The sequence below is a fragment of the Pan troglodytes genome, chromosome 2 (assembly GCF_028858775.2).
Source record: "Pan troglodytes isolate AG18354 chromosome 2, NHGRI_mPanTro3-v2.0_pri, whole genome shotgun sequence".
Classification (NCBI taxonomy): domain Eukaryota; kingdom Metazoa; phylum Chordata; class Mammalia; order Primates; family Hominidae; genus Pan; species Pan troglodytes.
Window position 1 is genome coordinate 118,108,256 of NC_086015.1, and position 25,931 is coordinate 118,134,186.

The 25,931-nt window shown below is 35.5% G+C and overlaps 1 protein-coding gene across 42 annotated transcripts in view; it reads right to left on the minus strand.

Annotated features, from left to right (window-relative positions):
* ZBTB20 (zinc finger and BTB domain containing 20) overlaps positions 1-25,931 on the minus strand; it is an 830,436-nt gene that overhangs the window by 475,547 nt on the left and 328,958 nt on the right. For 39 of the 42 annotated variants that reach the window (XM_054682140.2, XM_054682141.2, XM_063806117.1 and 36 more), the window contains one exon: positions 8,638-8,711. The exons of the other annotated variants lie outside the window; for them this stretch is intronic. The gene's annotated coding sequence lies outside the window, so the exon portion shown is untranslated. The remainder of the gene's footprint in view (positions 1-8,637; positions 8,712-25,931) is intronic. 42 annotated transcript variants of the gene reach the window in all.

Consider the following 25,931-nt stretch of genomic DNA (forward strand, 5'->3'; position numbering starts at 1 on the left):
AAGCTCAAGAAGTAGGGGGAAGAAACAACTACTGGAGGACCTAACAGGTAGCATTGCTTCTAATTACCGTAAAATTGTTATGTATACTGATGCCCCACATCCCATTCCCAGACTCAGATAATTATTCTACAGTAAGAGTTGGCTTTAGAATACTTGTTCGAGTGTGTCAGTAATAGAAAATAACCTCTTCAGAAATGGGGGTGTTTACATGCAGTGCTCCTAAAGTTGGCACACATGGAAGGTAATTCAGGGTTATGTTTGCAGTGGCACCCATCATCAGCAATGTTTCAACCCCCGTCCATCTCTCTGTCCTGGTTTTACCAAGGGATTCACTTCAAATGTATTCCTCACTGGTCTTTAGAAAACAGTGCTAGCAATTCATAAGTATGTTTGAATTTTCAAAGTTTTTCTTTTTCTTTTCTTTTCTTTTTTTTTTTTTTTTGAGATGGAGTCTTGCTTTGTTGCCCAGGCTGGAGTGCAATGGTGTGATCTCAGCTCACTGCAACCTCCGCCTCCTGGGTTTAAGTGATTCTCCTGCCTCAGCCTCCCAAGTAGCTGGGATTTCAGGAACCTGCCACCATCCCCAGCTAATTTTTTTAATATTTTTTAGTAGAGACAGAGTTTCACCATGTTGGTCAGGCTGGTCTCGAATTCCTAACTTCAAGTGATCCATACGCCTCAGCCTCCCAAAGTGACGGGATTACAGGCATGAGCCACCGTGCCTGGCCCCAAAGTTGTGCATTTTGATAGCAGCAATAAGGCTGAGTACCTTCATAGGCCTTTACCTCTGATCACACTATAAGGCTTTAATTAAGTTAGTCTTAAGAAGAAAAATGTAAACCAAACCCCAATTATTAAACACTGGAATTATTCCTTCTTATTGGTCTAATAATTACAATTTTTTACTTCTCATTCATTTTTCAAAGGTTTTTTTCAGTAGATCTAGGTTATTGGAACAATTGTATGTGATATGATGGGGTATTGGGCACAGACACAGTAAGTCAAGATGATGCAGAAATGAAAGTCTAATGCTAAAGATCTTACCAATCTTCCCAGATCCCCATTTTTCAAGGGAGGAAACATATAGAGGACATTATATTTATTTCCAGCCATTATGATATAATTATAAAGCCAACCTCTCAACGCACTCTCTCTTTTTGGGAAGTCTATGACAGCAGGTATTACAATTCTACTTTGCCAGATGAGGTGTGTAAACCATAGAAAACTAACTAGCATCCAAGAGAAGAACAGACTTGGATGTGGGTAGAATAAAAGGGAGAACACTTACAGTCAGATATATCAGAGTATGAATGCAGGCTCAAGCTTTTTTCCACTAAAATGTATAGAGCAATGTAATCTCACTGAGCCTCAGTTTCTGATACTGTGAACTAAGGATTATGACATCAATCTACAGTCAACGCTGTGAGAATTAAATGTGAAGAGTTTTATGGAGAGGGCATCTGCTAAATGTAACTATTTTTCTTACCCTCCTAAATTTTTTCAGTCTTTTAGACATTTGGGCTATTAGAGAACTAATGACCTCTGTGACCACACTAACTTAGGCTATAACTAAATGCAACAGATTTAAAAACACCAAGCAGGAGATAGCACAGAGTTTGAATCAGTGAGGTCTAATAGTAATACAAACCTCACTTACTGGCTTTGCAATTTTAGATGCTACTTAATCGTTCTGGGGCTCAGTTTTTTCATTATAAAATGGGAATGGTTCCTACTTTGCTGGGTAGTTGCTGAGTGTGGTAGCAAGGATTACAGACAACTCTTTATACAGTATCTGGTATATTAGGTAAATGGATTGTAATATATATTGTTCAGATTTTTTATTAATTAAGGTTTGTACATAGACTCATCTCCTGCACTTAATATTTCTTTTTCTACCCAAGACCTTGAAAGGGTTATGATAGGGGCTTTGATCACATATTAGCTGGTTTGGCTGTGGTAATTTAGCTCCTGAGTATTGGGATTACAGTACCAGCCCTGCCGTTGACTATTTAACTATGACTTGGATAGGAATTCTAGGCCTGAATTTTGTTCGTCTCCAAAATGAAGAGGTTAGAATAAATAATTCCTAAGATTCCCTGTCGCTATAACATTTTCTGGTTCCAGGGTCTTTTTACTGAGCTATAGCAGATAAATCCTCATATTTTTAGAGCTTAAGCTACTTCTCTATGGTTTAATTTCCACATTCCCTCTACTCTATTTCTTCTTTAATTGCAAAAGGGGATAATTTCCATCACTTTGCAAACAAACCAATATCTCTATTCTGGCTTAGTGGCATACCATGTTATTAATGCATCATACTTTTAAAAAGCCTGGATTGTTCTTCAATCCAGAAATCCAGTAATGTTGTAGGTAGTAATAATGAGAATAATGATGATTTATTTTCAAGGTTTTCTATGCCTCCAGGTGCCCGGTCATTGCACATGATAAAATACACCAAAATTAAAAATGAGATTAAGGTTTAACAGATAAAAAATACATTCTAGGAACAAAACACATTTTTGGTATGCATCTCTACATTACACAACAGCCACTTAAAAATAAACAAAAACAAGAAATCCGTTAACCAACAACAGAATTTTAATAATTATTAACTAGAAAGAAAATAAAATTAACTTGACCTTATCTTAGAAGGTTGTCAGAGATCTACTCTGTTTATGCAAGTGAGAAATATGTTTTGAATTATAAGACCTCAATTTCAGAAGTCCAAGCTCTCCTCAAACTCAGAGGTAAACCTTCAGGAAGGATTTAAAATAAATGTATGGATGTTGTTAGCATGTGTATATTATTTACCTTTGAATTAATTTTGATCTTGTCCTATTCTTGAGCTATCCTTCAATTGGTATTTTTGTGTGTATCTACTATGTGCTTTCCCACTGCATTCAGAATAAAATTAAAATTCCTCACTCTGGCATTTCTCTGACCACACCTCCAGCCATTCTGCTTTGCTCACTTTGCTCTGGCCACTCTGAAGTCCTTTTAGTTCTTTGAATACAGAAAGTCTGATTCAAAGCTTTGCATTTGAATACAGGATTTTGTATATGCAGTTTCTGTCTGGAGCTTTCTCCCCTCCCATACTCCGTTCCCTACCCCAAATTCTTCACCTGGCTGATATTATTTTCTGTCCTTCAATGTTCAAATCAAAGGACACTCTCTCTGAGAATTCTGAACTGAACACCCAAAGGACAGTATAAGAGATTTCCCCCACTCAATGTTGTCTTGCATACATAACTCTTCATGTGGACCACAGCTTGTAATGTTGTAATTATGTTTGCACTTATTACATGTCTAATTTCCTTAGGAGACTATCAATTTCATGATGAAGGTCTAAGGGATCATTTCTATATTTCTACTATTAAATATAGTTGAATAATGAATCAATGATTCTATTGTGGTAGACTCAGTAGGGCTAAGAAATGTTAATTAAATATGGACTATTCCCTTAAAATTTTGTTTTCTAGTAAAGGAATAAGGCATACACATAAAGTGCTATAAAATATAGAAAGTAATTCCTGTCTCAATAAAAGTGTAGATGAGTATTGCATTAGTTTCTTAGAGCTGTTGTGAAAAGCTACCACAAGCTTGTTGGCTTATAAATAATACCCAAGATTTATTATCTCACAGTTTTGGAGGCTACAAGTCCAAAATCAAGTTGTCAGCAGGGTCACTACAGGTGGTAAGTAAATTTGATAGTTAGGGGAGAGTGGATTGTTTCTGTCCAGGTCAAGGAAAGAAGGATTCATGAAATTAATAACATTGGAAATGAACTTGGTAGGATGGGTTGGATTTGCATATGAAAAAATTGAATGATGGACATTCCAGATGCTGGAACAATATGAATAAAGGTGAGTAAGAGAACTCGGCCTGAGTTTACAGTACATACAACCCGGTAGGTGACAATTAACTAAGAAATGGGATCAGAGTTAGATTTTAGGATGTCATGTATATTGATTAGGGATTGTTATACACAGAATTATTGAAAGTTTTATCTGAACAAAGGCGATATAATCTTAGTACTCCTATATTAGGAAAGTTAATGGGTCAGCAGTGTTCAGGATAAATTGATCTCCCTGCTCCATCTCTTTCAATTAGGAGATTTTTGTAAGCAAGAGAAGATAAAATCCTGACTGGAACAGGTATCAAAGAAAGAGAATAAATGAGACTTGGCCACTTACTGGACATCTAGGATGTATTAAGAGGAGGAAAGAATGATATATTTTGAGTAAAGATGTCCTAGAGAATTGGAGTTAGAGAAGCTAGGATAGTCAAAAGCAGGATGGTTTTTAAGCAGAAGAATAAATTTAGTTTTGATATGCTGACTCAGAGAAACTAGTGTGATTTCTAGTTGAAGATTTAAATAAGGATGTTGGAAATATAGGACTAAAGTTCTGAAGACATATCAGGACTGGAGATATAAATTTCTGAGTTATCCATAGTGAAATAATTGAAGTCATGTAACTCTGAGAAGCTGTGTCAAGTCATGAGAAGAGTATGAATGTGGAGTACGACAGATGTGATCACATCCTGTGTCTACTATTTACCTGTTGTATATCCTGGGGCAAATTGCTTAACACCATCATTTTCTCATATATAAGGAAGAAAATAATTTTATCCCTTAATTAGGATTACATGAGTTAAATATTTAAAAGCTCTGTCATGTTTAAGCTGCTTTTATATTTTGGTGCATAATTCTCATAAGAAATACACTTATTTTGCCATCTAGTATCTTAAAAATATGTGATGTGCTTTAAAAAATATTTATTTTCCTGTGATTCTAGTACATGTGATCTTTTAAACTTTCATGACCTACTAATGCGTTGCAACCCACACTTTGGAAAACTGATACTCCCATACATTATGGTTCTCATCCAATTCCTCCTCTAGTCACTGGCCCCAACAAGCATTCTATGTTGAAATCACACCAATACTATCAATGTTCTCCTGACTTTCATTTATTACTCCCTCTTCATAGGCTTCTTGCTAGTATCACATTATTCCTTCATGGCCTAGAAAAAAATGATAACAATTTACTTCCTCTGCTATTCCATATAATGTTTTGTCTATAAGAAAGATGTGTTTTTCCCAGATAAATTATGAATTCCTTAATAACAGAAAATATGTGTTATTTATCTGTGTATCTTGGTAAAATATTTTGTTATAGGAGGCACAGAACATTAATTCATTATTATAAAGAAACGGGAGAAGAGGTTTGAAGAGAGAACTTTCTTGAACATCTACACCTAGGACCCTGCTCTGGTATCACCATGTCTCGATTCCTCCTTCTCTATATGCCAAAGCTTCCATGGAATTTTTAAAGGGCAGAACTATTGTCTCTTTGTCTTTGAGGCACAAAGACTTAAGGCCACTAACTTTCAGTACATGGTGGAGAGAGGGAAGACCTGGATGGGTTAAAATAAAGGAAGAAACTAGAAAATGTCCAGAATTTAGCTTTGGGTAAAATAACAGGTTTTTACCGTAGCCTCTTTGGATTGGTAAATGACAGAATCCAATGAAAGCAATGTGAAACAAATGACCAGAGCAAGTAATTCATTTTAAAATATTAAAGCTTATTTCTTTTTTTTTTCTGACTCTGGAAAACTTTTCTCTGATGGAAATGACCCCTGGCAACAGTGACATTCTGACACCATGCGTGGTACACACCCTTGGGAAGTTTGAATTCCACACGACTATGGTTCTGTTCAGATTACTGGTTTCATCATGCCTGTAAGCCCAATTAAACTACTGAAGTTCTAATGGTCTTATGTCCACTTTGTAAATCATCATAAAGAATATTAAGTCAACCAAATAAATTTGCCTCTACAGGACTCGTTGCTCAACCAAAGGCATGATACTAGGAACAAAATTAAAAAACAAAAAACAAAAAAGCCAAAAAAAACACACAAAAAAACCTCTTTTGATAACAACCAATGTTTTCAGGATACTCCTTTATATATGAATTTGAGATTCTGATGAAGGGGACTACAATTCAACAAGTCTCAAAAAATGAGCCCAAGGCAATTTGCTCCTCAGGAAACATTGCTTAGACCCTGATTGTAGTGGAAAGATTGAAGCCTCAGATTGTAAATTCAGATAGACTATCACGTCTAGGTCTCTAAGGATGATCTGCGATGGTGGTCAATATGGTTTGTGTAACCTTTGTGCCCTACCCTGTGCCTCAATTTGCTTATTTAAAAATGAAGTCACTAGACTTTGTTTCTTACATCCTTTCCCACTATAATGTTTGGTGATGCTCTGCCCTTACATTTGCCTAAACTTTTCAATCTTAAAATATATAAAATGTTTTTATAAAATTCTTTTATGTCCTTAAATGTTATTGAACATGATAACAGTAGAATTCACTAAGCCTAAATTTCATCATTTTAGTATTGCCTCAGAGGTCAAGTTTTATGAGAGCCTTAATTTGCATCACCAGAAGCTCATTTAATAAAAATGAAAGAATCCCTTTTGGAAATAAATTTTAAAAAGTGATGGTGGGGAAGAGGGGCAGAGAAATGTATGTAAAAAAAGAAAAAAAAAACAACTTAGAAGGTGTCAAATGGTTCTGAGTTCTAAAGAATATTGTGGTCATATTAGTGTTGAAAAGTTGGTCCTAGCTTTTTATGCACTAAAAGTACATTCTGCTAATGGTTCCTTCCCAAATCCCTGGCCTCTTGACCCAATACTTATTGTACCACTTGTCCCATTTCCCTGAAACAAAATCTATAATATGGCAAGACGAACTGAGGTATCAGAGCATCATCTACCCTGGAATCAGGCATATTTATTTGTGGAGTTGATTCTAGTGTATGGGATATAAAACACACAACTTAAGTGGAAAAATGCTGAAGACCATTTCACAGGTGAAAAGGATGTGGTATGAATGGTCAATTCTCACTTTGGTCAGGAAAAAGAAGTGTAAAGTCAATGAGGTAAGGGGCTGGGAGATGGATACCTCGTATGATATGATAAGCAGAAAGGTTGTGTTTGGCAAATTCCTTTATCATCTTCTTCCTGACTGTCAAAAACTGTATTCAACCTGTGTTTACAATAAATATTCTCTGACAGAATGACCCCTGGATTTCTGACTTTTAAAAAGTTTTGAAATTAAACTAATAACAGCTATTTCATGATTACCTATTATTGTGCCAAGGGTTAGAAATTACAAAAATGAGTAAGAAAGAGAGAGCCCCTGCTCTTAGAGACCTTACTGTCTGTGGGTTTGAACTGTTGTAGTTATGACAACAATAACAATAACTATCATTTATTCACTCATACCAGCCAGGCACCATGCTCAGTGGGCAACATACACAAACTGCCAAAGTCTCCTTCATTTCACCAGATGCAATGACAGTAAGGTAACCTTGCTCTGTCCGTGCATCATCGCTTAACAAAAATGAACTTAGCAGGAATTCAGACCATAGGCAGAGACATATAAGCAACTCCAGAACTGTCTACTGTCAACACACAAGAACTACAGTCAATAAAGAGTGCAGTGAACTACAGTGAAAATGGAAGCAATTGTCTGAATCACCTTTAGTGTACTCTGTTGACTGGGGGCTGTGACAGTCTAAAAACCACGATACAGTAGACTCCACATCTGGCATTCCAACAATGGAAGGGTAAGTGTTTTAAGACTCTTAGCGAAAGAACTTGCAGTACATTAAACTGTAAAACTGAGGAAGACATCATAAGCTTCTGGATTTTATTACCAAAATGTACATTTTGATCTAAAATTAAAAATAAAAACAGATTGACTTTCCTTGTAGTATTTCACAACCTTTGAGTGCAGCATTAAAAATGCTTTTCTTTTTTTTCTTCACCAACTATAAGCTTCTGTTTTCTTACCCTGGGCGTCTGAATCTTTTATATGCTTGGGTTCTATTCACTGCCTGTTATTCAGACGTTGAAATCCCAAATGTTAATTGTTCTTCCAAGTACATTGACAAAACAGCAGCTAAATAAGGGTAGACCAGACTGTGGTAGACTCTGACATGCATTTATGGAACAATGGGGCTCTGAGAGACAGCCTTGTAGCTCACGGGAAGACATAAGATGTGCTATTTTGACTGCTTCGTAGCAGAATGGGGAACACACGCACACAAGGGAATTATGCATTTTACTTAGTTTTGCCCAAAGTCCTCAAGGCAACAGAATCTTGTGATGTCATCATGAACTTTCTTTCTCTCCATTTCCATTGACACAAAGGCTAAAAATTTCTAATGACATCACAAAGGAAAATGAAATCTACTTTGATTCCAAAAGAAATCTTTTACCTTCAGTGAGACTAGTAAAAATAAAATAAAATAAAATAAAATAAAAAAGCAAGAATCTTTCCAGACAGGGTGTGTGTCACTGTGCTCATGCACAGTGGGTGACACCCTCCCTAATGAAATTCAAACCAGCCAAAAGAAAGGATTCACAATTTAGGTTGGATAAAAAAGACATACTGAATATTGAGACCAACAACTTTTTTTTTTAAGAAGAAAATCATTTAAACATATATTTCTTCAGGGACATTCAAATTTTTACTCATGTCTGGTTACTATGTTACCAATGTTTTTGTCCTTTTTTGGGCTGGTCACAGAAACACAGAAGAAGGTACAGGAAGCTTTGACTTACAGGAATACAGTGCAGCTCAATCTTTTGTTTTTAAGGTGCAGTGATTTCAGTCTCTAAATGTAACTTCAGGCAGTCTGAAAAGAAACAGGTTAAAATCTCTTTCAGTTATAATTGGTATTTCAGATTTAATTAAAAATTAAACTTTCATAATGTTTCACCATCCAAAGCAATGCATTATCAGTCAAGCGTGGCTTTTCTTTTTTTCTTTTCTTTTTTTTTTTTTTCTGTTAAGGAAAAAAAAAAAAGAAAAAACCCTCTTCCCAGAGTAGTTTTTTAATGAAAAGAAAAGGATCTAAAGAGGAGAAAAAAAAGCAATTCTGAAAAACAAAATATGCCTCCATGTTAAGGACTTCATAATGATATGACTAGAAACTCAATGTTTCTGAATTTTAGCTATATTCTGATTAAAAAAACTTCTAAACAATTTCTACAGCCTAAAGATTACAGAAAATATTAAGTTCAGGGAATAAAGAAGAAAATCTATGGGTCTGAATACACATATTAAAGGGAAATTATGACTTCAAATGGAATTGTAAAAAATGCTAGATCTGCTGCTTTCCAGTGACTGAATTGCTGGTGAGGTAGATGGTGAAGAAGGGCTAAATGAACATATTTAACAACACAAAATGGCCATTGAAATGTACTGTATTATGGGTTTAGCGTGCCCCATTTCACATCATATTGTACATCTTGTCACATGCAGCCACTGCTGTTTGAAGCAGCACAGGAAGACCAAGAGAGTCTGAACAACACTCCCTGGTTTAAGTAACTGTAAGCATGTTGCTTATTTTTTAAATATGTACTTTTAATTCTAAATTAAGTAACAGTCCAGGCATTAAGAGCTCCAAGTATATAATAAATATTAGGCTTAAAATATTATACTATTTTTTGAATCATTTCTTTCTTCAAACAACACCATCTATAAATAATAGTATTTTTTAAATTAAAAAAATCACATCACACACTAGAATTAAATCATCCTTACTTTTAGCTTTGAAAAACTGATACAATGGGATTTAGAAAAATTTAGTTTTTAAAATATAAAATGAGGTAATATAATTTGCTTTCATTCACTTTACAGCGTGGCAGAATACTTTCTATATATTTATAACACTAAATGTCATATGTTTACATCCAATTTCATATTAGTGCAAGGTAATATTTTAATATTTCCCCATATGAGAGCATAATCACAAATCACCCCTTAAATTGTACTATTATTAGAAAGCATATGTAGTTCTTACTTGGGATTCCTGTTTTCTTTTTCTCTTGAAATGTATAGAGGAATATTTTGGGTAATTGGTCTATTTGATGTACATAGATTTTAAGCGTAAACATGCTCAGGTTCACACTAAATTCACTCATGAATGAGATTAGATTTAAAAAAAATCACTGACATTGACTAACTAAACTTTTCCCCCTCCTCTCACATGCCTGAATTAGGCTAAAAATGAACCAGCGTAAAGGCAGAAATTATGGAGGCGTCACCAGGGACAACTGAATGAGAGGAGGGGAGTGCACATTATTTCCTTATAAGGCAGCAAAACATTCATAAAAGAAACTGACAAAAATAACTTGTGCTCAGAAATTATGATATAATATAAATATATTGAATAACAATAATCTCTGAAAAATGATTCAGAAATTTAAAACTGCCCACCTCTGGATAAATCTAATTCACCAACTGGCATTGTTCTACTCACCAACAAAATATGGTTAGCGAAACGAATTCATTCTCTAGTTTAGATGTGAAAAGGTGATAGAAACTAGGCTGAATATTTACATATAAACATATAACTAACAACTAGTAATTCAATTCATTCAGTCAGGTTTCCTTTTCCTCAATTTGCCAGATGTTGAATGAATTGAACTATCAGCTCAAAATAATTAAATCAATTATATGAATAGATAGTCAGTGTACCAATTTTCATTTCCCCCCCATGCCATTTCTCCTTCTCCTCTTTGATCTTTTTCTTCTATTTCTGCTTGTTTCTTCTCCACTTTCACTTTCTTTCCTATTCCTTTTTCCTTCTTTTTTTTTTTTCTCTTGGTGAGGGTAATGAGGCTCAAAAATAACATCTTGTATCCTGTTGAGGGAAACTTGGTCACAACTATCCTTCCAGATGACAGACTCATTCTTAAATGTCTGTTTCCCAATCCAAAGAAAACAGAGCAATTGAAAAAATAGAGACTCAACATCACTTACAACTACCAACACCACCCCTCTTAATTCCCATGCTGTACTCATCACGAGGAGAACTGAAATTTATTTACATTATACCTAACCTCAAATAGGACCACAAATAAGACTAATAACAGGACCATTTTGTGGCACTCAGGCAAATGGCTGGGCAAAACAGATGGATCTTACTTTGCGCCAGGACTCAAAAAATATAGTCGCCAACTCACTGTTGGTGACTACATATCTTGGCCCAAAGATGGACCTGGAAGTAGGACCAGTTGTCTTTGATATGAATAGTGCTCCTCTTCTTATCTCCTCATGGAACAAATCAGTAACTCTGTCACTATATAGTGGGGTTATCAGGTAGAATTGCTTAAAAGACTGGTCATCAAGGATGTAAAATATTCTGAGGGAATGTCAGGTGAGATGAAGGAACAGAAAGTCAGGACAAATACCTTATTTTTGGCACTTTTGTCTATTTTCAACTTTCTGTTTTTTTTTAATTCAAATTCACTACTGTACACCGAACCCACCTTTAAAATAGATTTACAGAGTATGTGTCATCAATAAGAAAACTTGTTTCTCACATTTCAGGTTCCAAAATCTGTTAAAATTTTAAGTCACATAGATCAATCTCAGTCATTATTAAAATTGACAACCAGTGTCAGACTTCTTTAATTGGAAGAAAACTATGTAAGGCTTTATAGATTACAGTCAACATCCAGTGATGCACTGAGCAACAGCTCAGTAATCAATGCAAATTACAAAATCCGGAAGAATGCTTCTCTGGCAGAGACCCTTTAGCAAAAGAGTTGTACATTCTGCACTCCCTAAAGATTCTGAATGGCTTTCCAGAGAAGTAGCAAATGCATTATATTGCAGTAACCTATCTTGTAAGTCACAAGGCCACAAACAAAGCCTCTGGTCAATAAAAAAACAAAACAAAACAAAACCTGAAGGGGGGTGAGAACTACAGATCTTACCGTTGACTACGAACAAAGGGCTGCTTCTGACCACATTCTACTTTCTAAAATCCTCACACAGAAGGAGTTTTAGATATCACCAGGTCACAGAACTTCAAGGAAAGAACAACAAAGCATTCCAGCTTAGGAGGTCTATGTTAATTCAGGCACTTCTCTTATTGCTCTTCCAACTATTCAGTACTGACTGTATCTTGCTCAGATTGCTTTTGAGAGTTCACTCATCTCTCTATAATTTATTTATTCAGACATTGTGCAGATTTGATTTTTAAGAGCCCTGTTTGCGGTCAGCATAGAAGGCTAATTATAATACTTTAATTATTTATTTTAGTATTTTTTTCCACTATTTAAAAACTTTTTATTATAAAATATTTCAAATATATGAGAGAGGGCAGAATACAGAAAAATGAACTCTCTAGTACCCATCACCCATAGTCAATTGTTTTTCCAATTATACTTTCACCTACTTTTTCTTCCACCAGAGCATCTGAAAGACAATCCCAGATAGTTTATTATTTTATGCATGAATACTTTACTATGTGTTACTGAAAGATGACAATCATAACTAATATCATTCCACATCAAAAATAATAGTAATTCTTTAATGTCATTAAATATCCTGTCCATGTTAAATGATTGACTTTTAAATGGTCTTTTCTTTTTATAACTGGTTAGTTTGAATTAGGATCTAAATAAGATGTACACATTATATTCAAATGATAATTATCCTTTAATCTACAAATTCTCCATTTGCTTTTTAAAATTTTAACTTTGTATTTTGGAACAATTTTAGAATTATGGAAAAGTTGCAATGATAGTACAGAGAGTACCCATATTTCCTTCACTAGTTTTTCCTAATGTTACTATCTTACATAACCATGGTAAATTTGACAAAATTAAGAAATTAATATTGATACAATACTATTAACTAAACTACAGACTTTATTCAGATGTCACCAATTTTTCCATTAATATGTTTTTTCTGTTCCAAAAATCCAATCCAGGATACCATACTGCATTTTAATTGCCATGTCTCCTCAGTCTCTTCTGATCTGTGATAATTTCTTGGTCATTCCATGTTTTTCATGACTGATAATTGTGAAGACTAGTGGTCAGATATTTTGTGAAACCTTTTACAACTTTGATTTGTCCAATCCCATAACTAGATTCGGATTATAGGTTTTAGAGAAGAATACAAAAGAGGTGATGTGCCCTTCCTATAACATAACATCAAAGGTATATGATATCTCGGGGTATGTTAACCTTGGTCGCTTGCTTAGGAGAATGTCTGCCAGGTTTCTCTATACTTAGTTTTAATAAGCATAACAGTTTATTGAGATATAACTTATATAACATACAATCCACTCTTGTTATGTGTATAACTCAATGACATTAAGTAAATTTAGAGTTGTATAACCATCACCACAATTCATTTTTAGAATATTTTTGTCACCCTACAAAGATCCTTCATACCCTTAGGCAGTCAATCTCTAGACCCAGACAACAAATATTTTCTGTCTCTATAAATTTGCCCTTTTTGGATATTTTTATTAATGCAATCAAATAATATGTGATCTCTTTCATGTAGCTTTTTCACTTATCATAATTCATTTTTAAGATTCTTTTATGTTGTGGCATGTAGCAGTAGTCTATTCCCTTTTACTGATGAATACTATTCCACTGCATGGATATAACACCACATTTTATTTATCCATGCATCAGCCAATGGACATCTGAATTGTTTCCAGTTTTTTACTGTTACGAATAATGCTGCCATGAACATTCACATAAAATACGTCTCTGTGTGGACATATTTTTTTTCCTCTTAGATACCTCAAAGTGGTATTGCTGGATCATAAGGGTAAGTTTATTTTAACTTTTAAGAAATTTCCAAACCACTTTCCAAAGTGACTATACTCTTACATCTCCCCTGGTAATATAGGAGTCTTCTAATTTGTCTTTATCTTCCAACACTTGTTACTATCTGTCTTTATTATAGCCATTCTAGTGGGTGTGAAGTAGTCTCTTACGGTTTTAATTTACTTTTCCCTGGAAATAATAATGTTGACCATGTTTTCAAGTGCTTATTAGGCATGACTTCATCTTCTTTGGTGAATCACTTTGGTGAATTGTCAAATATTTTGCCCAGTTTTTAGCTGGGTTGCTTGTCTTTTTATTATTGAAGAATTCTTTATATATTATGCGTAAAAATTCTTATCAGATTATGATTTGCAAATCGCAATCTTGCAAATATTTTCGCCTGTCTTTGGTTTGTCATTTCATTTCTTTAATGGGTCTTTTGAAGTGCAGAAGTTTTAAATTTTGTTGACATCCTAATTACCAAGGATTTTATTGAATCAAGCTTTTGGTGTGATAGCTAAGAACTTTTTCTAACCCAAAGTCATGAAGATTTTCTCCTGTTTTCTTCTAGAAATTTTATAATTTTAGCTCTCACATTTAGGCCCATGATTAAATTTTTGTGCAGGATATGAAATAAGAACTAAAATATGTTTTTTACAGTCCTAGGTTCGTGAATATTCATTTATATCGCATATAATCCTAGCATCAATTACAGAGCACTGCTTATTGAAAAGACTATCCCTTCCCATGACAAATTGCCTTGGCACCTTTGTCAAATTTAATTGATCAAAAATATGATGAATTTTCTGAACTTTCAATTCCATTCCATTGATCTGTATGCCAATATCATACTCTATAAAGTAAGTTTTAAAACCAGAAATTGTACGTTATCTAATTTTGTTTTCCTTTTTCAAAAGTATTTTCACTATTTTGGATCTTTTGCATATTCGTGTAAATTTTAGGATTAGCTTGTCAATTTCTGTAAAAACGCCTTTATTCTTTTTGACAGGATTGTGAATTGAACTGTTTTCTTAATTTCATTGTTTGTTGCTAGTATACAGAAATATAATTGATTTCTGTACAATATCTCTTCTTATATTCAGTTAACTTGTTGAATTCCTTTATTAGTTCGTGTGTGTGGTGGGGGAGGTGTATGTACATTGCTTAGAATTTTCTATGTACAAGATTATATTGTCGGCAAATAAATAGTTTTACTTTTTACTTTCCAATCTGTATGCCACTGATTGTTTCTTTCTGCTGGTCTGTCTACCCTTCTCTTTCCCTTCCCCTCCCCCTCCCCTGCAGCTGCTGCTGCTTCTTTTTTTTTCCTCTAATTTGCTTCTCTCTCTCTTTCTTACATGTATTTATCATTCTGCACTGGATTGAATCTCCTGTACAATGTTGAACAGAAGACATAAGAACTGACAACCTTGCCTCTTTTCCAATCCTAGGAGTGTATCGGTCAGGTTTTCATCATTACATACATTATAAGTTCTTCATAGATGCCCTTTGTCAGGTTACAGAAGTTCTCTTCTATTCCTTTTGTTGAAAGATTATATCACAAATGGATACTGGATTTTCTCAAATGTTTCTGTACATCTATTGAAATGGTCATGTGTTTTTTCTTTTATTCTATTAATATGCTATATTGCATTAATTAATTATTGGATGTTAAGTGAAACTCACATTCCTGGGATAAATCCTCTGTGGTCAGCACTGTATAATGCTTTTCTACTTTGCCACATTTGGTTTGTGAATATTTTGTTGAGTTTTGGTGTCTATATTCATGAGGGAATCTGGTCTGCAGTTTTCTTTCATTGTGATGTCTTTGTCTGGCTTTGCTCTCAGTGTAATATTGTACAAATAATTGAAAGATGACCTTTCTTGCTCTATTTCTAGAAAAGTTTGTGAAATGCTGGTATTGGATAGAATTCACCAGTGGAGTCATCTACATCTAGGATTTTCTCCTAACTATAAATTGTATAAATTGTATGTCTTTTTATTACGAGTCTGTTCATATTTTCTATTTCCTCTTGAGTCAGTTTTGGTAATTTGCGCATTTCTAAGATAGTCCATTTTATCCAGCTAATTGCTAACAACTGTCCAGTTGCTAACAATTGTCTAATTGTTAAGCAATGACAATTGAGGTCAACCAATGATCAGTCACAGGTTGTATTTCTAACTATCAAGCAATGAAAAGGATTATGAGGTTATAATATTTGTTCATAGTATAGTATGAGATCAGGAATGAGAGAGAAGGTATCACCACCAACCCCATAGAAATGAGAATGATTATGAGGTTATACTATTTGTTTATAATATAGTATGAACTATAACTATACCTCATAATCCTTTTCATTTCTGTGGGGTTGGTGGTGATACCTTCTCTCTGATTCCTCATTTTGGTAATCTGTCATCTTCTCTCCTTTTTCCTTGATCAGTCTAGCAAAAGAAAAACTAAGTTTTGGTTGATCTTTTCAAAAAACTAAGTTTTGGTTTCATTAATTTTCTCTATTATTTTCATTATCTATTTCATTGATTTCTGTTCTTATCTTTGTTATATCCTTCCTTCTGTTCAAACAGAATTTAGTTTTATGTTTATATCATGTCTATACTTACCTAAATAATGACGTGATGAGGTCCTTTTGTTTAGGTGAATTTTAGATACATTTTTATCATTTCATTTCGACTTAAAGGATTTCCTTCAGTATTTCTTGTAAGGCAGGTCTACTAGCAACAAATTGTCTCAGTCTTTGTTTATTTGGGATATCTTTATTTTATATTTATTTTTGAAGAACAATTTTGCTAAATATAAAATTCCTAAATGACATTTTCCCTTTTTTTTCCTTCAGCACACTGAATACGTCATCCCTCTACCTCCTGGCTTTGTTTCTAATGAGAAGTAAGCTGTTAATCGTAGTGTTGTTTTCCTGTATGTAACAGTCTTTTTTTTTCTTGTTACTGTCAAAATTTTCTCTTTTTCATTCAAAAGTTTGACTATAATGTGTCTATGTACAGATCTTTTTTGTGTTTATCCAACATGGAGTTTTTGTGCTTCTCAAATGTGTAGATTAATGTTATTCATCACATTTGGGAAGTTTTTGGCTATTACTTCTTCAAATATTTTTGAGCCCTTTCTTTCTTTCCTCCTCTTCTCTACCATTACACATATGTTAGTATCCTTGATGGTCTCTCACAGGTCTCCGAAGCTCTGCTCATTTTTTCATTGTTCTTTTCTCTTCAAATTAGACCATTTCTATTAATTGATCTTCAATCTCATTGTTTCTTTATTCTGCCATCTTAAATATTCTGTTGAGACTCTCTTGCAATTTTTTTATTTCCATTATATTTTTTAACTCCAGAATTTTTGTTCCTTTTAAAATAACACTTATGTTTATATTGATATTCTCTATTTAAAGAGTAATTATAGTAATACTTTAATTATTTAATATGATTTCCTATTATTTTGAACATATTTATAATAGTGCTTTCAACTCTTTGTTTGCTAAGTTTAACATCTGCTATCTCCACTTCAACCCAAATATAATTTCTTTTTTTTTCTTCAGACACTTTCTTTTAACCACTTCTTAAATTGGGTATGAGTCACACTCCTGTTTATTACATGTCTCATTTTTCTCTTGAAAATTGACATTTTATATAGCATATTACAGCAACTCTGGCTTCTGACTTTTCCCTGTTGAGGGTTGTTGCTGTTATTGCTGTGTTTGTTTATTTAGGACTTGCCTAACATAACTCTGTGCAGCCTCTCTTCCCCATGCTGTGCTGCTGCTGATGTTTCTGCTCAGTTTGTGTAATTTCCATTTTCGTTTTTGAGCTGGGACTTTCCCCTGCGTTAACGCAGTTTAGTGGTCAGCCAACGATCAGTCACAGGTTGTACTTAAACACCTAGGGCCACTATGCTAACGCCTCTAATTGATATATACGTGTGTGTGGGTTGTAGAATGCACTCAAAGTTCAGGCAGTTTACAAGTGTTTTTTTTTTATTTTTACTTTCCATTTGTTCTCTCTTATCTTCTCTCTGTGTGTCCAAAGCCTTAGGTTCAGCTAAGGATAAGTGGACATCTTGGTCCTTCTCTGGTCTTCCCCAGAGTATGTGTGCAGCCTTTCAGACCTCTAGGAATATGTGGTAGCTTACCAAAGTTCACTATGATAGTATCCTTTTCCAATTCTCCCTGCTAAATTTCTGGCCAATTTGCCAGTTCTTTTCTATTCTGAATTGTAACTTCAGGCTACATATGATGTTTATTCTCCCTGCTTGTTTGCCCCTGAGATTGTCACTGTTTTGACCACACCTAAGGGCATGGGGTTTTTCTATGTTCTGCTCCATCAAATTATCGAATCACCCCCTTTCAGCAGTGAAGTTGTGGGTTTTCATGACTTGTCTTGCCCTGACAGAACTACTGATACAATGGAATTGTGGGGACGGGTAATAGGAGGAAGCACTCCCGGCTAAAACACTGTGGGCTCCTAACTGTGCTAGTTGTCGCAACATAACTTTTAATTTGGCCGCTTTCGCTCCCAAAAGTATCCAGCTTCTGTGATATGATTTATGACCTTTTAATCTATAGTGGGCATAAACGACTTATGCCATATGCCATTTCTTCAGCGAATGACCACTGCCTAATTCTTTTCTTAGTAATGCAGGAATCAGGGGCCTAGCTGCAGGTATCCATGCATGTGGGGTGGCGGAGGGGGGAGTCTAACTGCCATTGAATGAACGTTTTCATAATGGTTACATGTGTATAGAAAATCTTCAACTGCTCCTCCTACTACATCTCTAGAAAGTTTAAAGGTTTGGGGGGGATTAAGAATTTCTAGGGAAGTGTATGGGATATAGGGATAAGGTTACCAAAATTCTCCCATGGGAGATAAATAGTTTTGCCTCACTCTATAGAGTTTGGAGAAACCACTCAGTGAGAAGGACTAGAATTACTTTGGTTAATAATGAGTTGCTATGACCTTTGGAGCTGGACTAACCTATTCTAAGCAATTGTAAAGAATATGTCATTTAGACTTAATCTTATACAAAACAATAATAGCTCAGAGATCTAAGCAGGTCCAAATACTTACTTGGATCAGGTTAGTATTTGTCAGCTTATTTTCTCACAGATTCCTGTGCTCACTCAGGTTATACTTCCTTGGGAACACACAAAGGGAATAAGCTCCTTTTGGAACTCAAATAACTTGTAAATCAGAAAGTTCCCATATGGATATAGAGAATAATATTTACTATATAATAATTTTTCCTTTACATGATGATCCACAATAAAGTTCTCTTGAGAATACACTTCCCTAGAGCATTTAAATTATGAACGGATTTACAAAATAACTCCTATCACATGAAAAGAGATAAACATATAGTATCTGCTTCTAGGAATTATCTAAACTCATTTTCCTTCAGAGACTTAAATAGATGAAAAAAATCAGCAAACTTTGTTTAGGAGAAATTCAGAATGTATAAAGCATTAATTGTGAATATCTTACTGATATCTTTGGATCAACATAATACTTCACTTTTACAACATGTTGAAGAAATCAAAGTATTCACCAAACTTCATCTCATTAAAGTGTCATAACCTTTAATCTAGGAACCCGTAATAGTAAAGATTACTGTTTCTGTCTGGAAAACAAGAAATCTAATCCATGAAACAAAACCCTGGAACATCACATACATTGCTTAAAGATGTAAGTCTGAGGATGGAGAATGTGATGAAACTCCGTCACCTTGTTGTATAAGTGTGTCCGCAATTGGTGGGTTCTTGGTCTCACTGACTTCAGGAATGAAGCCGCGGACCCTCGCGGTGAGTGTTACAGTTCTTAAAGGCGGCGTGTCCGCAGTTTGTTCCTTCTGATGTTCGGATGTGTTCGGAGTTTCTGCCTTCTGGTGGGTTCGTGGTCTCGCTGGCTCAGGAGTGAAGCTGCAGACCTTTGCAGTGAGTGTTACAGCTCATAAAGGCAGTGTGGACCCAAAGAGTGAGCAGTAGCAAGATTTATTGCAAAGAGTGAAAGAACAAAGCTTCCACAGTGTGGAAGTGGACCCCAGCCGGTTGCCACTGCTGGCTCCGGCAGCCTGCTTTTATTCTCTTATCTGGCGCCACCCACATCCTGCTGATTGGTAGAGCTGAGTGGTCTGTTTTGACAGGGTGCTGATTGGTGCATTTACAATCCCAGAGCTAGACACAAAGGTTCTCCATATGCCCACCAGATTAGCTAGATACAGAGTGTCCACACAAAGGTTCTCCAAGTCCCCACCAGAGTAGCTAGATACAGAGTGTCGACTGGTGCATTCACAAACCCTGAGCTAGACACAGGGTGCTGATTGGTGTGTTTACAAACCTTGAGCTAGATACAGAGTGCCAATTGGTGTATTTACAATCCCTGAGCTAGACATAGTTTCTCCAAGTCCCCACCAGAGTAGCCAGATATAGAGTGTCGATTGGTGTATTTACAATCCCTTAGCTAGACATAAAGGTTCTCCACGTCCCCACCAGACTTAGGAGCCCAGCTGGCTTCACCCAGTGGATCCCGCACCGGGGCTGCAGGTGGAGCTGCCTGCCAGTCCGTCGCCGTGGGCCCGCACTCCTCAGCCCTTGGGTGGTCGATGGGACTGGGCGCCGTGGAGCAGAGGGCGGTGCTTCTAGGGGAGGCTCGGGCCGCACAGGAGCCCAGGTAGGTCGGGGGAGGCTCAGGCATGGCGGGCTGCAGGTCCCGAGCCCTGCCCCGCGGGAAGGCAGCTAAGGCCCGGCGAGAAATTGAGCACAGCAGCTGCTGGCCCAGGTGCTAAGCCCCTCACTGCCCGGGGCCGGTGGGGCAGGCCGGCCGCTCCGAGTGCGGGGTCCGTCTAGCCCACGACCACCCGGGACTCGCGCTTGCCCGCAAGCACCGCGCGCAGCCCCGGTTCCCGCCCGCACCTCTCCCTCCACACCTCCTCGCAAGCTGAGGGAGCCGGCTCCGGCCTTGGCCAGCCCAGAAAGGGGCTCTCACAGTGCAGCGGCGGGCAGAAGGGCTCCTAAAGTGCCGCCAAAGTGGGAGCCCAGGCAGAGGAGGCGCCCAGAGCAGCGAGGGCTGTGAGGACTGCCAGCACGCTGTCACCTCTTATAAGGTTATCAATAGGGCAATATCCAGGCTACAATGAAAAAGAAACTTGAAGTCTCGAACACCTATTGTGTATACATTAGAGTGGATTCAAAATAAATATTTAAACAGATTTCTGTTCCTGTGGAATGGTATTTTTCCAGCAAACCTCTCCAGCGATTGTTTTTATTAGGCTTTGCAATTTCTATAAAAGGATATCAACCCTGTCCCAACTTGATTACTATTTCTGCTATTAATTAACAATAAAAAAAATAGGCTAGGCATGGTGGCTCACATCTGTAATCCTAGCATTTTGGGAGGCTGAGATGGGTAGATCACTTGAGTCCAGGAGTTTGAGACCAGCCTGGGCAACACAGAAAAATCCTGTCTGTACAAAAAATGCAAAAATTAGCTGCGCATGGTGGCGCACACCTGTAGTCCCAGCTACTTGGGAGGCTGAGGCAGGAGGATAGCTTGAGCCTGGGAGGCGGAGGTTGCAGTCAGTCAAGATGACCACTGCACTCCAGCCTGGGTGACAGAGTGAAACCCCATCTCAAATAATAACAATAACAAAAAATAGTTGCATTTCAAGTAATATAATCTAGATAATCTAATATAATATAATCTAGATAATCTAGAATTCACTGTCATTCAATGAATTATATCTGTGTGAAGTGTTCTCTATTTGGTCCAAATCTTTTAAAAATGGGAATACTAAAGTTCACAGTAATAAGATGTTGTCAGTCTACATTGAGGACTACAAAGAAGCATTTCTATAAAATATCCTTTGTTGCTAATGAAAGTTAATATTTATCTTGATATTTACATTATAATACAGTGATCCCTATACATACTGAAGAGCATCCTAGAAAATTGATTTTTCTTAGTATAAGCATTGTATTTCTTTAAAATATATAATCAGAGCCCAATCTGTAAATGTAGGTAAGATCCTTTATAGGATGCTTTTTAAATGTAGGTCAAATTCTTGCCTCCTTCTCATGTTTTTCCACTGTTTACCCATTTTATTTTTTATTTACTTAATGTATATTATATATTTCATTTACTGTCATTTATATTTATATAAATATATTTATACATAAATATATTTATATTGTACATGTATGTATCATTTAAGCTATCTCAATTTCTTTTTGTAACAAAGAGATATCTATCTGTCTCTACTGTATATTTGTCTATCTACCCTTCCATGTAACAATTCATCTAAATTTACTATATGATACCCCAACATTTCAGATGCAATCTGAAAATATCAACCTTAGATCCTCTATAAACTCATCTATGTTTTTGTGGTGACTTTAGTTTTCTTCTACCTTCGAAGCTATTCAAATCAGAATAGCCTCAAATCTGCCTTAAACTTGTCTGAGACAAAGTAACATATTTGTATCATCAGAGCTCAGTATTAACTTAAAGCTTAACTAACCACCTCTTTGCTAAGTCACCTGAAGATGATTCTTGCCTTTCTGTGCACGAATAAAATAATTTGGGACCTATGGAACAACACCAACCATTTTCAAATAACTAATAAGGCATATAACATAGAGCAGACACAACTGATTATATAGTTTGTACCCTGTCCAAGGCACCTAGTCCAGGAGTGTGTTTCACTCAATAATCCACGGTCCCTAGCCCAAGCTGCATCTGCTTGAGCAAAGGGTTTCTTTTAATAATTTGCACAAAGGTGTCCGAACAGGCAGCTTTTTTCTAAGTTGTATTGAAACTCCATATGAGATAAGAAAGGCCCTCTATAACATGTTTCTATAGTACTTCTAACAGAATATAATTAATTGTATTAATATTTGCTGGCTCTCTAGCTGTTACATGTAACATAAATATTGAGGTAACTTCCTAGTAATGACTAACCTCATGAGCTTAGGTCTCCATGACTTGCACTAAAGAATGCTTTAAAAATAGAATGTTAACAAGTTCGGAGACGTGGATTATTTGTACAATAAAATACTTTTCTTTTAAATTTAGCTTCTGGCTCCCATTCCTTCAGGCAGATTTTATATATTAGTAGTTAAGTCTTAATGAATTATCTACAGGTAGGCTATACATAACACATTTTTACATTAACTTTTCGTGACTATGACATGAATACATGCCCATTGCAAAAACAAAATAAAACAGTACACTGAAAATATAGAAAATATGAGGAAAGATTACGAGCATCAATAGTCTGATGACACAGAGACAATAAACCACTACTGGACCTTCAGGATTTCATTCCAACGTGACACATTTTAATCCCAATTTGGCTTACCCATTTTCCCCTGCACACAACGAGTAGCCTCCTATTTTTACTATTTGGTATTGTGCTTAAACAACGGAAATATTTCAAGTATTTCTATAGCGATTGTTTTCTATAAAATTAATTTAGTAATTGATCAAGTACTACCATATTTAATAGCCCTGCGATTGATCATTATTCATGATACTACTCATTGTTATTGCTTATTACTTCATGAATTTGGTTTTATTCAACCATGTCATATGGAGATTTTATACACACACACAAAACACGCACATGCACACACGACCGGCTACTACATAAATATTAAACCATTTCTCCGAAATAATATGGAGGTTAGAAGTAGCTTCTAGATGAACAAAATAAAACGGCAAATTTGATGCCTAAAAGTCAAAAATTTCATATCAATGCCAAAGATACATTATTTTAGATAACACTCTTTTTCTTTATTTTTATTTTTACTATCTTTGCTACAACACTACAACATTAATATGAAGAACTGAGTGTCAGCTATGCCTATAAAGGTAAAGTGCCATAAAAGCCCCAATGCATCTCTCTCAAGAGTCTAATCTTATTCTATCTGAGGAGCTATCCTCTTTCTGTGAACTCTGTCATGTAGAATTACATCATCTCCCATGGCTCAGATTATCTCCAATTTATAAAATGCTTTAACAAAAACTGTTATGAAGTGGGCTCTGTTATATATTCATATAACTTCCTCTTCACTTTGGTTAATACGGAAATACACAACACATCAATATGTTTCATTAAAACAATTGTTTCGATATAGTAATAAGCTGGGCAAATAGAGGAAGTACGCTGGGTGCAATTTATTTACATTTTAATAAGACCTCAAACAAATGATACCACACAGGAAGCTCAGAATTAGGTTAAGGAGAAATGGTGGCTAAAAAATGCCTTGAAGTTTGGAAGCTGTAAGTATTATCTAATCAATAGTATTACTTTTGAATTAAGATAGAATAACCATTCCACAGGGACAGGTATTGCGGTCTGTGACAAACATTATTCAATGCAGACATTAAAAATTTAGGGGAGATAGAAATTTTCAAAAATTGATAAATTTTTAAGACTAAACCTTAGAATATATGCCAAATGCTAAAGTTTAAAATGAATGGGCCTACGAAATAAAAACCTCATGAAAGCCCAAAGTATGGGAGTTTTCTTCCTTAATATACCAAAGCTTACTGCTAAAATCCCCATTTAATAGAGATGATAACTTCGCCATTCACATTTTGGGTTTCTCCTACTATGCATGTTAACTCTTTGTGAATAGTTCTAAAAATCAAGACAAGTATGTACTTTAATCAAATAGGAGATTCAGAAAGCAATGATTTCAGTCTACAATTATAGTAGCCTGCACTATTCCTACTTCCAAACTCTGAGCAGGGTCACCTTTGTTTGAGACAAATTATCACTGGTAATATCTTACAGATTAATGTGCATGACATTTGTCTATCCAGTGTAGTTTCCAAGACAATAAAAAAATCTTGCAGAAGTAAATATATTATTTAAGCTGCAAGTGAAGAAACAATTGTAAAAGTACAATAATGATAGGAAAAGCATGAAGAGGACAGGGTGAGGTAAATATACAAAAGGAATCTTGTAAGAACTGACACATTTGCTAAAAGAACAAGAATATGATTCCGTGTGTGTGTGTATAAATCTCTCTCTATATTAAGTCTATATGAAATACATTTATACAACATATTTACACACACAAACACACACACACACACACACACACATAATAAATTGGGCATGGTGGCTTACGCCTGTAATCCCAGCACTTTGGGAGGCTGAGGTGGGTGGATCACCTGAGGTCAGGAGTTTAAGACCAGCCTGACCAACATGGAGAAACCCCGTCTCTACTAAAAATACAAAATTAGCCAGGCATGGTGGCACATGCCTGTAATCCAAGCTACTCAGGAGGCTGAGGCAGGAGAATCACTTGAACCTGGGAGGCGGAGGTTGCGGTGAGCTGAGATCACCCTATTGCACTATAGCCTGGGCAAAAAGAGAGAAACTCTGTCTCAAAAATAAATAAATAAATAAATAAATAAATAAATAAATATCTCTCTCTATATACACACATGCAGAGGCATACATATATGCCTCTATAAAAATAAATATTTCATTAGGAGTTTTGCAATTTCCTTATTTGTATCTATCCATGAACTAGAAAGTAAGTTCCTTGAAAGTATGACTTATGTTTTCTGTGTTGTAATTCATAATAACTAGCATGATACTGAGCAGAAAATTGGTTCTCAATAAATATTTGTGTGAAATACAAAAAATCTAATTTCATTCATGCACACTATGTAAAATAACAAAATTAAAGAATTCCCAAAAATAAGACAAATGATATCATTACATGGGGAAAGCAAGTTAGATTATGCTACACTACACTAAGCCAATAAAATTAATACCAAAAAAACCCTTCAAGTGAAAATAAATCTATGTAAATACATGCTGAAATCCTCAGATGATTCAGACTCCAGAGAAATGAAACCCCAATGACAGCATCATGAAAATGAGTTGCCCCAATATCACATATCGTTTTTGTCATACTCTACAAGAAGTGGTCAGGTGTGATTAGAAATTCCAATTTCCTAATCATACAGAATATAAACAATCTATATTACATAAGTCTATGAATTTTCTGAGGCGTTATAAACTTTTATGGACATTTTTGATTAGAATCTGAACACAATGGTGTTTCAATATAAAAACTCATAATTTCAATTGTGAATCACCATTTTACATTTAAACAATTTTAAAAATTCACATTGTGACATGTTATACCATTAGGTTATTTAAAAAACTCTGAAAGTTTTCTTAATAAGATCATAAAGTTTTTTCTAGTTATGCAAGAGCAATTTGATAGTGA